Source organism: Oncorhynchus keta, unplaced genomic scaffold, assembly GCF_023373465.1.
Source record: "Oncorhynchus keta strain PuntledgeMale-10-30-2019 unplaced genomic scaffold, Oket_V2 Un_contig_14158_pilon_pilon, whole genome shotgun sequence".
Classification (NCBI taxonomy): Eukaryota; Metazoa; Chordata; class Actinopteri; order Salmoniformes; family Salmonidae; genus Oncorhynchus; species Oncorhynchus keta.
Window position 1 is genome coordinate 116083 of NW_026278577.1, and position 17004 is coordinate 133086.

The 17004-nt window shown below is 45.5% G+C and overlaps 1 protein-coding gene across 1 annotated transcript in view; it reads left to right on the forward strand.

Annotated features, from left to right (window-relative positions):
• nek11 (NIMA-related kinase 11) overlaps positions 1-17004 on the forward strand; it is a 127689-nt gene that overhangs the window by 68632 nt on the left and 42053 nt on the right. The window lies entirely within an intron of this gene.

Sequence of the window (17004 nt, forward strand, 5' to 3'; positions counted from 1 at the left end):
CACAGGAGAGAAGACTTGATTGACTATGTGTCTGTCTTGACACAGGAGAGAAGACTTGATTGACTATGTGTCTGTCTTGACACAGGAGAGAAGACTTGATTGACTATGTGTCTGTCTTGTGTCTGTCTTGACACAGAGAGAAGACTTGATTGACTATGTGTCTGTCTTGACACAGGAGAGAAGACTTGATTGACTATGTGTCTGTCTTGACACAGGAGAGAAGACTTGATTGACTGTGTGTCTGTCTTGACACAAGAGAGAAGACTTGATTGACTATGTGTCTGTCTTGACACAGGAGAGAAGACTTGATTGACTGTGTGTCTGTCTTGACACAAGAGAGAAGACTTGATTGACTATGTGTCTGTCTTCACACAGGAGAGAAATGTGTCTGTCTTGACACAGGAGAGAGATTGATTGACTGTGTGTCTGTCTTGACACAAGAGAGAAGACTTGATTGACTATGTCTGTCTTGACACAGGAGAGAGACTTGATTGACTATGTGTCTGTCTTGACACAGGAGAGAAGGCTTGATTGACTGTCTGCACCAATGAATGTCTGCCACATTCAAAATGATTGGCAGACTATGAGGGGCGGGCCACACAGCATGGAACACAGCTCTGAACCCTTCTATTATTTACTTCTGCCTGTTCTAATGCTCTGGTTTGTATTCTGTAGTGGTGATGCATCTGGGTGGGGATTCAGGAGAGATTACTGTTCAATAGTCCTGTGCTGGAGACTGTGGATAAATGTGTCTGTTGTGAGGGCTGGCTCAGGGGGATAAATGTGTCTGTTGTGAGGGCTGGCTCAGGGGGATAAATGTGTCTGTTGTGAGGGCTGGCTCAGGGGGATAAATGTGTCTGTTGTGAGGGCTGGCTCAGGGGGATAAATGTGTCTGTTGTGAGGGCTGGCTCAGGGGGATAAATGTGTCTGTTGTGAGGGCTGGCTCAGGGGGATAAATGTGTCTGTTGTGAGGGCTGGCTCAGGGGATAAATGTGTCTGTTGTGAGGGCTGGCTCAGGGGGATAAATGTGTCTGTTGTGAGGGCTGGCTCAGGGGGATAAATGTGTCTGTTGTGAGGGCTGGCTCAGGGGGATAAATGTGTCTGTTGTGAGGGCTGGCTCAGGGGATAAATGTGTCTGTTGTGAGGGCTGGCTCAGGGGGATAAATGTGTCTGTTGTGAGGGCTGGCTCAGGGGGATAAATGTGTCTGTTGTGAGGGCTGGCTCAGGGGGATAAATGTGTCTGTTGTGAGGGCTGGCTCAGGGGGATAAATGTGTCTGTTGTGAGGGCTGGCTCAGGGGGATAAATGTGTCTGTTGTGAGGGCTGGCTCAGGGGGATAAATGTGTCTGTTGTGAGGGCTGGCTCAGGGGGATAAATGTGTCTGTTGTGAGGGCTGGCTCAGGGGATAAATGTGTCTTTGTGAGGGCTGGCTCAGGGGGATAAATGTGTCTGTTGTGAGGGCTGGCTCAGGGGGATAAATGTGTCTGTTATGAGGGCTGGCTCAGGGGGATAAATGTGTCTGTTGAGGGCTGGCTCAGGGGGATAAATGTGTCTGTTGTGAGGGCTGGCTCAGGGGGATAAATGTGTCTGTTGTGAGGGCTGGCTCAGGGGGATAAATGTGTCTGTTGTGAGGGCTGGCTCAGGGGATAAATGTGTCTGTTGTGAGGGCTGGCTCAGGGGATAAATGTGTCTGTTGTGAGGGCTGGCTCAGGGGGATAAATGTGTCTGTTGTGAGGGCTGGCTCAGGGGGATAAATGTGTCTGTTGTGAGGGCTGGCTCAGGGGGATAAATGTGTCTGTTGTGAGGGCTGGCTCAGGGGGATAAATGTGTCTGTTGTGAGGGCTGGCTCAGGGGGATAAATGTCTGTTGTGAGGTTGGCTCAGGGGGATAAATGTGTCTTTGTGAGGGCTGGCTCAGGGGGATAAATGTGTCTTTTGTGAGGGCTGGCTCAGGGGGATAAATGTGTCTGTTGTGAGGGCTGGCTCAGGGGGATAATGTGTCTGTTGTGAGGGCTGGCTCAGGGGGATAAATGTGTCTGTTGTGAGGGCTGGCTCAGGGGGATAAATGTGTCTGTTGTGAGGGCTGGCTCAGGGGATAAATGTGTCTGTTGTGAGGGCTGGCTCAGGGGGATAAATGTGTCTGTTGTGAGGGCTGGCTCAGGGGGATAAATGTGTCTGTTGTGAGGGCTGGCTCAGGGGGATAAATGTGTCTGTTGTGAGGGCTGGCTCAGGGGGATAAATGTGTCTGTTGTGAGGGCTGGCTCAGGGGATAAATGTGTCTGTTGTGAGGGCTGGCAGGGGATAAATGTGTCAGGGCTGGGGGATAAATGTGTCTGTTGTGAGGGCTGGCTCAGGGGGATAAATGTGTCTGTTGTGAGGGCTGGCTCAGGGGGATAAATGTGTCTGTTGTGAGGGCTGGCTCAGGGGGATAAATGTGTCTGTTGTGAGGGCTGGCTCAGGGGGATAAATGTGTCTGTTGTGAGGGCTGGCTCAGGGGATAAATGTGTCTGTTGTGAGGGCTGGCTCAGGGGGATAAATGTGTCTGTTGTGAGGGCTGGCTCAGGGGATAAATGTGTCTGTTGTGAGGGCTGGCTCAGGGGGATAAATGTGTCTGTTGTGAGGGCTGGCTCAGGGGGATAAATGTGTCTGTTGTGAGGGCTGGCTCAGGGGGATAAATGTGTCTGTTGTGAGGGCTGGCTCAGGGGGATAAATGTGTCTGTTGTGAGGGCTGGCTCAGGGGATAAATGTGTCTGTTGTGAGGGCTGGCTCAGGGGGATAAATGTGTCTGTTGTGAGGGCTGGCTCTGTTGTGAGGGCTGGCTCAGGGGGATAAATGTGTCTGTTGTGAGGGCTGGCTCAGGGGGATAAATGTGTCTGTTGTGAGGGCTGGCTCAGGGGGATAAATGTGTCTGTTGTGAGGGCTGGCTCAGGGGGATAAATGTGTCTTTTGTGAGGGCTGGCTCAAGTAGGATAAATGTGTCTTTTGTGAGGGCTGGCTCAGGGGGATACATGTGTCTGTTGTGAGGGCTGGCTCAGGGGGATAAATGTGTCTGTTGTGAGGGCTGGCTCAGGGGGATAAATGTGTCTGTTGTGAGGGCTGGCTCAGGGGGATAAATGTGTCTGTTGTGAGGGCTGGCTCAGGGGATAAATGTGTCTGTTATGAGGGCTGGCTCAGGGGGATAAATGTGTCTGTTGTGAGGGCTGGCTCAGGCACAACAGGGGATAAATGTGTCTGTTGTGAGGGCTGGCTCAGGGGGATAAATGTGTCTGTTGTGAGGGCTGGCTCAGGGGGATAAATGTGTCTGTTGTGAGGGCTGGCTCAGGGGGATAAATGTGTCTGTTGTGAGGGCTGGCTCAGGGGATAAATGTGTCTGTTGTGAGGGCTGGCTCAGGGGGATAAATGTGTCTGTTGTGAGGGCTGGCTCAGGGGGATAAATGTGTCTGTTGTGAGGGCTGGCTCAGGGGGATAAATGTGTCTGTTGTGAGGGCTGGCTCAGGGGATAAATGTGTCTGTTGTGAGGGCTGGCTCAGGGGGATAAATGTGTCTGTTGTGAGGGCTGGCTCAGGGGGATAAATGTGTCTGTTGTGAGGGCTGGCTCAGGGGGATAAATGTGTCTGTTGTGAGGGCTGGCTCAGGGGGATAAATGTGTCTGTTGTGAGGGCTGGCTCAGGGGGATAAATGTGTCTGTTGTGAGGGCTGGCTCAGGGGGATAAATGTGTCTTTGTGAGGGCTGGCTCAAGTAGGATAAATGTGTCTTTGTGAGGGCTGGCTCAGGGGGATACATGTGTCTGTTGTGAGGGCTGGCTCAGGGGGATAAATGTGTCTGTTGTGAGGGCTGGCTCAGGGGGATAAATGTGTCTGTTGTGAGGGCTGGCTCAGGGGGATAAATATGTCTGTTGTGAGGGCTGGCTCAGGGGGATAAATGTGTCTGTTATGAGGGCTGGCTCAGGGGGATAAATGTGTCTGTTGTGAGGGCTGGCTCAGGGGGATAAATGTGTCTGTTGTGAGGGCTGGCTCAGGGGGATAAATGTGTCTGTTGTGAGGGCTGGCTCAGGGGGATAAATGTGTCTGTTGTGAGGGCTGGCTCAGGGGGATAAATGTGTCTGTTGTGAGGGCTGGCTCAGGGGATAAATGTGTCTGTTGTGAGGGCTGGCTCAGGGGGATAAATGTGTCTGTTGTGAGGGCTGGCTCAGGGGGATAAATGTGTCTGTTGTGAGGGCTGGCTCAGGGGGATAAATGTGTCTGTTGTGAGGGCTGGCTCAGGGGGATAAATGTGTCTGTTGTGAGGGCTGGCTCAGGGGGATAAATGTGTCTGTTGTGAGGGCTGGCTCAGGGGGATAAATGTGTCTGTTGTGAGGGCTGGCTCAGGGGGATAAATGTGTCTGTTGTGAGGGCTGGCTCAGGGGGATAAATGTGTCTGTTGTGAGGGCTGGCTCAGGGGGATAAATGTGTCTGTTGTGAGGGCTGGCTCAGGGGGATAAATGTGTCTGTTGTGAGGGCTGGCTCAGGGGATAAATGTGTCTGTTATGAGGGCTGGCTCAGAGGGCTCGGGGCATTTTGGAGCATTGTTCACTGGCACACTTTAGTGTTTGCCTCTTTATCAGTGAGATAATATTTGAATCAGTTTGGCTCTGCTGGCTCTCAGGTTTTTCCTATCCAGAGTTGCACAAAAGCCAACCACTAATCATCATTGGAGAAATCCAAACGAGAACAATGTGAATTCAGAGAGTAATTTTCCTCTGTGGCCGGATGCCAAGAGGCGCCTTGGCAGGATGATCCCTGGTTTTACCCAGGGATTCCCGGTTTTGTAGTCCTGGTGTGTGAGGACTTTCATTTCACACGCACGCACGCACGCACGCACGCACGCACGCACGCACGCACGCACGCACACACACACACACACACACACACACACACACACACACACACACACACACACACACACACACACACACACCAACATTCTCATCATTGGATTAGCATGATAAATATATTCAAAACACACATTAGCATGGTGGTTATTCCCTCTGCTTGTCCTGGTCATATATACAACAGAGGTGGTTTACATATTTGGTCTTTATAGGTTGATATTAGATTCACTTGTACAGTAGGATCTTCATTTGAGCCAGTTTGCTACAGTAGGAAAATAATCCCTCAGCAACAGGAATTGTTAATTATTATGTGGATTATTATGAATGGACATTTTTGTAGGGGTTGATACATTTTAAAGTGGAAATTACAAACTTTAGAAGCCTTTTTAAACCTTAAACACACTACAAGTTTGCATTCTCAGTAACAAAGAGTGATGAAATTAAGACCTACATCTAAAATGATAGCACCAGACCTTGCCCTAGGCTACGAGCCTCACTGTGTAGTTAATGAGTGTTAATGTGCTGTGCTGTGGATCCAAACTCCCGTATGCAGCATTATGGAAATATAATGATCCCACATTGTTCAGATCAATCTAATCCCTACTAATTGGAGGCTTATTAGACAATACAATACGATACAATGCAACACAATACGATACAATGCAACACAATACAATACAATACATTGCAACACAACACAATACAATGCAATGCAACACAATACAATGCAACACAATACAACACAACACAATACAATACACCACAACACAATACAAAACCTTATGAGACTTGAGGCTTCTCTAGCCAGACTAGTAGGATCTTAATTTGAGCCAGTGTGCTAAAGTAGGAGAATAATCCTGCAGCAAAAGGAAACCAGAATTATTATGTGGATATTAATTAATGGACATTTTTGTAGGTGCTGATACATTTTTCGTCCAGTATATCAAGTCTGACATTTCTAAGTAGAAATTACACACTTTAGAAGCTATAGAATCCTGGCCCTGAAGCCAGGATATGCATATAATTGGAAAGAAAACACTTTGAGGTTTGTAGAAATGTTTAAATAATTTAGGAGAATATAACACAATAGATATGGTAGAAGAAAAACCAAGCTGACTTTTTTTGAGAGAGAACATCCTCTTAGAATTGCAAGAGAAAGGTCATATTGACAATTAGCTCCTTGGATGCAATTCCTATGGCTTCCACATGGTGTCAGCAGTCTATGTTCAAGGTTTCGGGCGTGTAACTTCAAAAACGAATAAGAAATATCAGTTTTAGTAGAGGGAAAGTCTTGGAAATTCATGTTTGCGCGCACCATGAAGACATTACGCACCTGCTAAAATCAGTTTCCTATTGAACATACTTCTTTCCGAAATAAATATTATAGTTTGATTACATTTTAGGGTGTCTGAGGAGTAAATAGAAATGTATTTTGACTTGTTGAAACAAAGTTTAGGGGTAGATTTTCAGATTCCCTTCTCTGCAAGTTGAACGAGTGGATTACTCAAATCGATGGCGCCAACTAAAAGGACTTTTAGGGATATAAAGAAGGATTTTATCTAACAAAACGACACTACATGTTATAGCTGGGACCCTTTGGATGAAAAAGTAAGTGAATATTTAATCGTTGTATGTGAATGTATGAACCTGTGCCGGTGTAAAAAATGTTGGGATGTGGGGCGCTGTCCTCAAACAATCACATGGCATGTTTTCACTGTAATAGCTACTGTAAATCAGACAGTGCAGTTAGATTAACAAGAATGTAAGCTTTCTGCCAATATAAGACTGTTGAATTTATTATGTATTTATTATGGATAAATGAATAAACAATATCCCCATTTTAAATAGAATTGTGTCTAGGTAAACTTATACTCTGTATGTTTGATTAACAATATGAGTTCATAAGAAGAAATTGTGTGACAGGACAAGGAGGAATAGAATGTTAACACCATTTCCAACTGGGCAGGAACAAATGGGTTGTGGACTGTGTAAACACATAAGGTCGTTAGCCTATGGTTGACCCAACCTGAAACTTAGCTCTGGGGTTTTTAGATTAGGCAGTGAGTGCATTCCTAGGGTCTTTGTTAATTAAACCTGTCAGTTCAGTGGTGATCGATAATGTTGAGGGGTCAAAAGTTATCTGGGAGTGTGTTAGTAAGTTAGAATGAACTCTTCACCTTACTTTGTCCTGTCGGGGGGTTCGTTTAAGACAGTGAAATGACGTCATGATCTGTATTTAAACTGATGCATTTGTTTTGAGTGGTAGCACGCTCCGAGAATAAATTCTATGACCTATTATTTAAAGACTGGTCTGCGTCTATTTTATGCAAACAAGAAATCTTACAAAATTCTCATAAAATAGACGAAGAGCTTTCAATTGATGAAAGCACATCGGCATAATTAAATTATACTAACAAAGTCACTTATATGTACATAAATGTTTAAAATCCATAATATTTATGACTATTTATTTGAATTGCGTGCTCTCCAGTTTCACAGCAATTTGTCCCGCTAGCGGGACACCTGGCCCTAAGAAGATTGAAGTAGTTCTAACTTTTCCCATGAATAGAAGTTAGGCTAGTGAGCAAGCATTTTAGCCAGGTAACCTAGGACAACAATAATAAAAGTGTGTACAGTATGACAGAGTGATAGACCGTTTCATCCACATGAAAGAGAGCAGGATGGCATTGACGTTTCTCTACAAGTAGGGTGAGTCAACATGTTTTTCTACTTGCATGACGCACACACACACACAAATCAGAACCATGGACAGCCACATCATATTTAGCTTACATTGATTGGACTAAATAGTTTTGATATCTTTTAGTTGTCACTGTATTAGACTAAGCAGAGGTGATTGGGTGATGTTGAAATGGTGCTGGAACAGTGGAGGCTCCTGTTTTCTTTGTGACTTGTGGTAACTCTGTGGTTCTAAAGCAACAGTTGTTTAGTGGTCCAAAAATGTCAGGAACATTAACTTGCTTTACCTTTAGCTGTAGGTCATGTAACTAACTGTCTGTTACTGTACATGCAATATGCTTTGTGGACTTCACTAGACAGAGGTTGCTCTCCAGATTTGTGATAAAACAAAGGTGTGGTTGAATCTATTCTGCCACTGTGTCTTCTTGTTGTCTCGGCCTTTAGGCCTGTGTATCACCGTGGCAAGGCATGTGAACTAGCAGGTTATAGAGCAAACAATGCAATTATCACAACACATAATATGGATATTTTTGAGGGTGTGGGCTTCCCCAGTGATTTTACCCATTCACCACTACTGATCATGCACCACTACTGCCCATGCACCACTACTGCCCATGCACCACTACTGCCCATGCACCACTACTGCCCATGCACCACTACTGCCCATGCACCACTACTGCCCATGCACCACTACTGCCCATGCACCACTACTGCCCATGCACCACTACTGCCCATGCACCACTACTGCCCATGCACCACTACTGACCATGCACCACTACTGACCATGCACCACTACTGCCCATGCACCACTACTGCCCATGCACCACTACTGCCCATGCACCACTACTGCCCATGCACCACTACTGCCCATGCATCACTACTGCCCATGCACCACTACTGCCCATGCACCACTACTGCCCATGCACCACTACTGCCCATGCACCACTACTGCCCATGCACCACTACTGCCCATGCATCACTACTGCCCATTCACCACTACTGACCATGCACCACTACTGCCCATGCACCACTACTGCCCATGCACCACTACTGCCCATGCACCACTACTGCCCATTCACCACTACTGACCATGCACCACTACTGACCATGCACCACTACTGCCCATGCACCACTACTGACCATGCACCACTACTGCCCATGCACCACTACTGCCCATGCACCACTACTGACCATGCACCACTACTGCCCATGCACCACTACTGCCCATGCACCACTACTGCCCATGCACCACTACTGCCCATGCACCACTACTGACCATGCACCACTACTGACCATGCACCACTACTGACCATGCACCACTACTGCCCATGCACCACTACTGACCATGCACCACTACTGCCCATGCACCACTACTGACCATGCACCACTACTGACCATGCACCACTACTGCCCATGCACCACTACTGACCATGCACCACTACTGACCATGCACCACTACTGCCCATGCACCACTACTGACCATGCACCACTACTGACCATGCACCACTACTGCCCATGCACCACTACTGACCATGCACCACTACTGCCCATGCACCACTACTGACCATGCACCACTACTGACCATGCACCACTACTGACCATGCACCACTACTGACCATGCACCACTACTGACCATGCACCACTACTGCCCATGCACCACTACTGACCATGCACCACTACTGCCCATGCACCACTACTGACCATGCACCACTACTGACCATGCACCACTACTGCCCATGCACCACTACTGCCCATGCACCACTACTGCCCATGCACCACTACTGACCATGCACCACTACTGACCATGCACCACTACTGCCCATGCACCACTACTGCCCATGCACCACTACTGCCCATGCACCACTACTGCCCATGCACCACTACTGCCCATGCACCACTACTGCCCATGCACCACTACTGCCCATGCACCACTACTGACCATGCACCACTACTGCCCATGCACCACTACTGCCCATGCACCACTACTGCCCATGCACCACTACTGCCCATGCACCACTACTGACCATGCACCACTACTGACCATGCACCACTACTGCCCATGCACCACTACTGACCATGCACCACTACTGCCCATGCACCACTACTGACCATGCACCACTACTGCCCATGCACCACTACTGCCCATGCACCACTACTGCCATTGAGTCACGGTATTCTCCTCCTATTCTGCGCTCTGTAAGCCTACATGAATTGTGCTGATGCATTGCTGGTACCCAACTCACTAACGGCTGTCAGGTTGCTAATGAATGGTCTGGTACTCAGCGCTCTATTGTCCCTCTAATCACTCTGATATCAATGCAAATTAAATCAAAATCACATCACATTAAACACTTCATGATTTGAATTTGTATAATCTGAATGATGAGAATAAATGCTGATGGGACTTAGAGGGCCCGTTTTGAAATGGACGCGGGGCTTTCCCAGCTGGACACAATTCATTTTTAAAACATTCACCCGGTCCACACCAGGTCCGGTCCGATCCGTGTGAGGGAAGTAGTAGAATATTGGTTGTTGTTGTACTTTATTAACCAGAGCAGAGGAAGGGAGACAAACAGAGCATGGTGATAGGGAGCAGGGGAGAGGCTTTGTGGGTGTGTTTGTGTGTGCAATGTGAGTGACATGGGAGCTGGCACAGAAATACAGAGAGACAGAGAGACACACAGAGACAGAGAGAGACAGACACAGAGAGAGAGCGAGACACAGAGAGATACAGAGACACAGAGAGAGAGAGAGACACAGAGAGAGACAGACACAGAGAGAGAGACAGACAGAGAGAGAGAGAGACACAGAGAGAGACAGACACAGAGAGAGACAGACACAGAGAGAGAGAGACAGACACAGAGAGAGAGAGAGACACAGAGAGAGACAGAGACACAGAGAGAGACAGAGACACAGAGAGATGGCAAGTACTGTTAACTCGCTCTAGTAGACTAACTTCTTGCTAGTTATTTATCATCCCATCTGATTACATAATACCTGTCTTGACTGCATCAAACCGAGAGAAGCTAGTTCATTCTTAATTTAGTTACACAATCATTTTCATTCAGCATTCTACCCCCCTGCAGAGAAAAAATATATTCCCTCTTTCCCCCGACACACATGAGGGGATATCTCAAGGCTGCAACCCAATCTCTTCCCACTGCACCATGAGAGAAGGAAGGCCAAGCTAGATTAAAACTATTTGTCACTGTTGGGAGAAAGGACAGGAGAAATGAGAAAGGTAGAAAAGAACAAAGCGAGCAAATGAAATAGAAGAATTCAGCTTTGGGAGTTGGTAAATGAGTGTGTTGCCAGAGATAAGTATGTGTCGTGGAAATGTCCTGTATTACCAAATCATGAGAGAGCAAACCACACACAAGTCAGAGTTATATCATAAAGTCCATATTTAATTATATGAGCTTCACCATAGCCCTGTGACTCTCAGATCAATTCAGTGTCCATAAATTAATTCTCTGAGAGTGCTTACAAAACAATTCTTCTTATCATTTACAGCCAAGACACACCCCTCTCAACTCACATGACGAATAACAGATCTTAGGAACATTACAAAGGAAGACTTTACTTGAGAGAGGAGTATCCCATAGCCAGACAGCATTAGCTATAAATTATCGTTCAGTTTGCTCTCCTAAAACGAGGTTCTACTTCTCGTTCTTGGTACTTCATAGTACCAAAACATTACCTCATCCAATGGCATATATCAATTGTCAATTCTATATACATCAAAAATACAACCCCTCCTTGACAAGCTCACAGAGAGGAGTGACTGGCACACAGACATTGTGGAGCCACCTAACTGGTTCCCCATTAATCACGCCATCCCTTCACATGGTTTAGGAATAGTTACAGACACATTCACAGATAAGACTAACCTGACTTCTCCCCTAACTGGTCCCCTTTAATCACACCATCCCTTCACATGGTTTAGGAATAGTTACAGACACATTCACAGATAAGACTAACCTGACTTCTCCCCTAACTGGTCCCCTTTAATCACACCATCCCTTCACATGGTTTAGGAATAGTTACAGACACATTCACAGATAAGACTAACCTGACTTCTCCCCTAACTGGTCCCCTTTAATCACACCATCCCTTCACATGGTTTAGGAATAGTTACAGACACATTCACAGATAAGACTAACCTGACTTCTCCCCTAACTGGTTCCCCATTAATCACACCATCCCTTCACATGGTTTAGGAATAGTTACAGACACATTCACAGATAAGACTAACCTGACCTCTCCCCTAACTGGTCCCCTTTAATCACACCATCCCTTCACATGGTTTAGGAATAGTTACAGACACATTCACAGATAAGACTAACCTGACTTCTCCCTAACTGGTTCCCCATTAATCACACCATCCCTTCACATGGTTTAGGAATAGTTACAGACACATTCACAGATAAGACTAACCTGACCTCTCCCTAACTGGTCCCCTTTAATCACACCATCCCTTCACATGGTTTAGGAATAGTTACAGACACATTCACAGATAAGACTAACCTGACTTCTCCCTAACTGGTTCCCCTTTAATCACACCATCCCTTCACATGGTTTAGGAATAGTTACAGACACATTCACAGATAAGACTAACCTGACTTCTCCCTAACTGGTCCCCTTTAATCACACCATCCCTTCACATGGTTTAGGAATAGTTACAGACACATTCACAGATAAGACTAACCTGACTTCTCCCTAACTGGTTCCCCATTAATCACACCATCCCTTCACATGGTTTAGGAATAGTTACAGACACATTCACAGATAAGACTAACCTGACTTCTCCCCTAACTGGTCCCCTTTAATCACACCATCCCTTCACATGGTTTAGGAATAGTTACAGACACATTCACAGATAAGACTAACCTGACTTCTCCCTAACTGGTCCCCTTTAATCACATCATCCCTTCACATGGTTTAGGAATAGTTACAGACACATTCACAGATAAGACTAACCTGACCTCTCCCTAACTGGTTCCCCTTTAATCACACCATCCCTTCACATGGTTTAGGAATAGTTACAGACACATTCACAAGACACATTCACAGATAAGACTAACCTGACCTCTCCCTAACTGGTTCCCTTTAATCACACCATCCCTTCACATGGTTTAGGAATAGTTACAGACACATTCACAGATAAGACTAACCGGACTTCTCCCTAACTGGTCCCCTTTAATCACACCATCCCTTCACATGGTTTAGGAATAGTTACAGACACATTCACAGATAAGACTAACCTGACTTCTCCCTAACTGGTCCCCTTTAATCACACCATCCCTTCACATGGTTTAGGAATAGTTACAGACACATTCACAGATAAGACTAACCTGACTTCTCCCTAACTGGTCCCCATTAATCACACCATCCCTTCACATGGTTTAGGAATAGTTACAGACACATTCACAGATAAGACTAACCTGACTTCTCCCTAACTGGTCCCCTTTAATCACACCATCCCTTCACATAGTTTAGGAATAGTTACAGACACATTCACAGATAAGACTAACCTGACTTCTCCCCTAACTGGTCCCCTTTAATCACACCATCCCTTCACATGGTTTAGGAATAGTTACAGACACATTCACAGATAAGACTAACCTGACTTCTCCCCTAACTGGTTCCCCTTTAATCACACCATCCCTTCACATGGTTTAGGAATAGTTACAGACACATTCACAGATAAGACTAACCTGACTTCTCCCCTAACTGGTTCCCCATTAATCACACCATCCCTTCACATGGTTTAGGAATAGTTACAGACACATTCACAGATAAGACTAACCTGACTTCTCCCCTAACTGGTCCCCTTTAATCACACCATCCCTTCACATGGTTTAGGAATAGTTACAGACACATTCACAGATAAGACTAACCTGACTTCTCCCCTAACTGGTCCCCTTTAATCACACCATCCCTTCACATGGTTTAGGAATAGTTACAGACACATTCACAGATAAGACTAACCTGACTTCTCCCCTAACTGGTCCCCTTTAATCACACCATCCCTTCACATGGTTTAGGAATAGTTACAGACACATTCACAGATAAGACTAACCTGACTTCTCCCTAACTGGTCCCCTTTAATCACACCATCCCTTCACATGGTTTAGGAATAGTTACAGACACATTCACAGATAAGACTAACCTGACCTCTCCCTAACTGGTCCCCTTTAATCACACCATCCCTTCACATGGTTTAGGAATAGTTACAGACACATTCACAGATAAGACTAACCTGACTTCTCCCTAACTGGTCCCCTTTAATCACACCATCCCTTCACATGGTTTAGGAATAGTTACAGACACATTCACAGATAAGACTAACCTGACTTCTCCCTAACTGGTTCCCCATTAATCACACCATCCCTTCACATGGTTTAGGAATAGTTACAGACACATTCACAGATAAGACTAACCTGACTTCTCCCTAACTGGTCCCCTTTAATCACACCATCCCTTCACATGGTTTAGGAATAGTTACAGACACATTCACAGATAAGACTAACCTGACTTCTCCCTAACTGGTTCCCCATTAATCACACCATCCCTTCACATGGTTTAGGAATAGTTACAGACACATTCACAGATAAGACTAACCTGACCTCTCCCTAACTGGTCCCCTTTAATCACACCATCCCTTCACATGGTTTAGGAATAGTTACAGACACATTCACAGATAAGACTAACCTGACCTCTCCCTAACTGGTCCCCTTTAATCACACCATCCCTTCACATGGTTTAGGAATAGTTACAGACACATTCACAGATAAGACTAACCTGACTTCTCCCCTAACTGGTCCCCTTTAATCACACCATCCCTTCACATGGTTTAGGAATAGTTACAGACACATTCACAGATAAGACTAACCTGACTTCTCCCTAACTGGTTCCCCATTAATCACACCATCCCTTCACATGGTTTAGGAATAGTTACAGACACATTCACAGATAAGACTAACCTGACTTCTCCCTAACTGGTCCCCTTTAATCACACCATCCCTTCACATGGTTTAGGAATAGTTACAGACACATTCACAGATAAGACTAACCTGACTTCTCCCTAACTGGTCCCCTTTAATCACACCATCCCTTCACATGGTTTAGGAATAGTTACAGACACATTCACAGATAAGACTAACCTGACTTCTCCCCTAACTGGTCCCCTTTAATCACACCATCCCTTCACATGGTTTAGGAATAGTTACAGACACATTCACAGATAAGACTAACCTGACTTCTCCCCTAACTGGTTCCCTTTAATCACACCATCCCTTCACATGGTTTAGGAATAGTTACAGACACATTCACAGATAAGACTAACCTGACTTCTCCCCTAACTGGTCCCCTTTAATCACACCATCCCTTCACATGGTTTAGGAATAGTTACAGACACATTCACAGATAAGACTAACCTGACCTCTCCCCTAACTGGTCCCCTTTAATCACACCATCCCTTCACATGGTTTAGGAATAGTTACAGACACATTCACAGATAAGACTAACCTGACTTCTCCCTAACTTGTTCCCCATTAATCACACCATCCCTTCACATGGTTTAGGAATAGTTACAGACACATTCACAGATAAGACTAACCTGACCTTTCCCTAACTGGTCCCCTTTAATCACACCATCCCTTCACATGGTTTAGGAATAGTTACAGACACATTCACAGATAAGACTAACCTGACTTCTCCCCTAACTGGTCCCCTTTAATCACACCATCCCTTCACATGGTTTAGGAATAGTTACAGACACATTCACAGATAAGACTAACCTGACTTCTCCCCTAACTGGTTCCCCTTTAATCACACCATCCCTTCACATAGTTTAGGAATAGTTACAGACACATTCACAGATAAGACTAACCTGACTTCTCCCCTAACTGGTTCCCCTTTAATCACACCATCCCTTCACATAGTTTAGGAATAGTTACAGACACATTCACAGATAAGACTAACCTGACTTCTCCCCTAACTGGTCCCCTTTAATCACACCATCCCTTCACATGGTTTAGGAATAGTTACAGACACATTCACAGATAAGACTAACCTGACCTCTCCCCTAACTGGTTCCCTTTAATCACACCATCCCTTCACATGGTTTAGGAATAGTTACAGACACATTCACAGATAAGACTAACCTGACTTCTCCCCTAACTGGTTCCCCTTTAATCACACCATCCCTTCACATGGTTTAGGAATAGTTACAGACACATTCACAGATAAGACTAACCTGACTTCTCCCCTAACTGGTTCCCCTTTAATCACACCATCCCTTCACATGGTTTAGGAATAGTTACAGACACATTCACAGATAAGACTAACCTGACTTCTCCCTAACTGGTCCCCTTTAATCACACCATCCCTTCACATGGTTTAGGAATAGTTACAGACACATTCACAGATAAGACTAACCTGACTTCTCCCTAACTGGTCCCCTTTAATCACACCATCCCTTCACATGGTTTAGGAATAGTTAGACACATTCACAGATAAGACTAACCTGACCTCTCCCCTAACTGGTTCCCCTTTAATCACACCATCCCTTCACATGGTTTAGGAATAGTTACAGACACATTCACAGATAAGACTAACCTGACTTCTCCCCTAACTGGTCCCCTTTAATCACACCATCCCTTCACATGGTTTAGGAATAGTTACAGACACATTCACAGATAAGACTAACCTGACTTCTCCCCTAACTGGTTCCCCTTTAATCACACCATCCCTTCACATGGTTTAGGAATAGTTACAGACACATTCACAGATAAGACTAACCTGACCTCTCCCCTAACTGGTCCCCTTTAATCACACCATCCCTTCACATGGTTTAGGAATAGTTACAGACACATTCACAGATAAGACTAACCTGACTTCTCCCCTAACTGGTTCCCCATTAATCACACCATCCCTTCACATGGTTTAGGAATAGTTACAGACACATTCACAGATAAGACTAACCTGACTTCTCCCCTAACTGGTCCCCTTTAATCACACCATCCCTTCACATGGTTTAGGAATAGTTACAGACACATTCACAGATAAGACTAACCTGACCTCTCCCCTAACTGGTTCCCCTTTAATCACACCATCCCTTCACATGGTTTAGGAATAGTTACAGACACATTCACAGATAAGACTAACCTGACTTCTCCCCTAACTGGTTCCCCATTAATCACACCATCCCTTCACATGGTTTAGGAATAGTTACAGACACATTCACAGATAAGACTAACCTGACTTCTCCCCTCTCTGGGCCCCAAGGAACTGAGCCCTAGCAGAGAAGGGATAACTGCAAACTGCCAACAGTATCATCCAAAAATAAGACATCCTAATGACAAATATCTCGCATAAGCATTATTATGTAAATAAAACATCTTATTTATCAATGTTACCTAACTAATTGTG